Source organism: Penaeus vannamei, chromosome 16 (genome assembly GCF_042767895.1).
Source record: "Penaeus vannamei isolate JL-2024 chromosome 16, ASM4276789v1, whole genome shotgun sequence".
Classification (NCBI taxonomy): domain Eukaryota; kingdom Metazoa; phylum Arthropoda; class Malacostraca; order Decapoda; family Penaeidae; genus Penaeus; species Penaeus vannamei.
This window is the reverse complement of record NC_091564.1, coordinates 32,700,859-32,703,358: the sequence shown is the minus strand read 5'-3', so window position 1 is coordinate 32,703,358 and position 2,500 is coordinate 32,700,859.

The following is a 2,500-nucleotide window of genomic DNA, read 5'->3' as shown; positions in this document are numbered from 1 at the left end:
TTGTCGTCGTTATCATTATTAATTATCATTATTATTATTACTATTGTTGTGGTCATCATTATTTTTATTATTAGTGTTGTTGTTGCTTATGCTATTGTTATTGTCATTTTTATTATTATCATCATTATCTTACTACTGTTATTTTTATTATTATTATCGTAAGTGTTATTGACACACAGTATCTTCAATATTATTATCTTAATTTTTGCCATTATTATTATTATCATTGTTTTTACTGTCATTATTTTCAATAATATTACTATCGTCTTTATTCATATTATTCTCATCATTATCGTTATTATTATTATTATTATCATTATTAACATGATTATCTTTACTATAGTCATTATCATAAGGATTACTAACATGATAATGAACATTATTATTGTTATAACAGTTATCATTATCCTCATCATTATCAGTATCATTATAATCATTATTATTAATATCATAATCATTATTAATATCATTGTTGCCATTGCTTGTATCATTATGTTTTCATAATGTGTTATTATTTACATTATCAATATCTATTGTTTATTATTATAAATTCATGGTCATCCTTATTATCATTATCATTATCATTATTTTATCAATTTATTGTTATTATGATTGTTATTATTACTTTTATTATCATTATCATTATTATTATTATCATAATGATAATTATTATTATTGTTATAATTATTATTATCTTTAGTATAAACATTATTATTTTTTTATTATTATCATTATCATTATCATAATTATTATTATAACCATTATTAATTTAATTATTGAAAATATCAATATTATCATCATATTATCATTATCATTGCATATAAAATTTTATTATTGCTAATATTACCATATCTATTATTATTATTACTTTTATGGTTATTGTTGTTATTGTTATTATTATTATTATTATTATTATTATTATTATTGTTATTATTATTATTATTGTTGTTGTTGTTGTTGTTGTTGTTGTTGTTGTTGTTGTTGTTTTAATTATCATTTTCATTATTGTTATAATTATTGTTATTATTATTATTATTATTAGTAGTAGTAGTAGTAGTAGTAGTAGTAGTATTACTATTTTCATTATTAATACTACTACTACAATAACTATCTTTATTTTTATCATCATTATTATTACTGTCATTATTATACTTGTTGTTGTTGTTGTTGTTGTTGTTGTTGTTGTTGTTGTTATTATTATTATTGTTATTATCATTATTACTACTACTACTGTAACTATATTATTATCATCATTATTATCAATATCATTATCACCATTGTTTTTATTATTAGTTTTTATTATTACTAATGTTCGTATTATTATTATCATTATTATTATCATTATTATTATTATTATTATTATTATTATTATTATTATTATTATTATTATCATTATTATTACTATTATTATTATTACTATTATTATTATGATTATGATTATGATTATGATTATTAATTATTATTATTATTATTATTTCTATCAATGTTGTTGATATTATTATTACTATAAATATTATTATTATTACTATAAATATCATTATTATTAACAATAATGTCATTATTATTCTAATTACTTTTAATAGTATTAGTACTATTGTTATAAATATTATCGCCACTATTATAACAGTTACCATCATAATATAGATAGGTGATTATGGCAATTATGAAAGCAATAAATGATAATGCCTAAAAGTAATTATATATAAAAAAATCTGCATTGAGAAAAGTGCAAGAATTGTGCAAATGAGCGACTTCTTTTCTTGGGAAGAAAGACCGAGGCAGACGGAGTATCGTGTGGGACTTCTTTTAAGCTTCGAGTAAATATACTTGTACGTGACTTCTCCAAGGGTTACGGCATGTGTAGGATTACATGTGCTTATTTACTTGGCCTGGGCTGAAATATGCACACAAACATGGAGGCAAATGCATACATGCAAGGGACGGCCAGAAAGAAACTTACATATGGAATTACATATAGACTTGCGTACGTATGTTTACCACTTTATTCTTTCGACACACATATGTTCTCGAAAAAAAAAAAAAAAAAAAAAAAAAAAAAAAAAAAAATCAGACTATTTGGCCATGATGTTGAATAGACACAAGGTTGAAACTACACTTTCGAAATTACAGTTTGAGTAAAAATCGAATTAATCGAATCAAAAAGGGAGTGCTCGAAATGTCGTTTCGGTAAACATGTGGCAACTCTTGAAGAAAGGTTGCAGTTACCATTAAGTTATCACGATAAATCCAGTTCTTTGATTTGTTCAACTGTGTTGGTGTATTCCCTTATCGCTAAAGGTTGGCAGTTGAATAATTAAAATGTTACTGTGTTATTTTGCTTATTGAAGGAGATGGATGATATAACTCTGCATCCCTAAATAAACTGAGAACACAAAGCTCATCTTTCAGATTTCACACCACGATCTCTGTCTAAGCTGTACCTCTTGCCTATGGAATCGTTTCGTAATAAATCTCTTACATATTGCTGCAAAAGGACCCG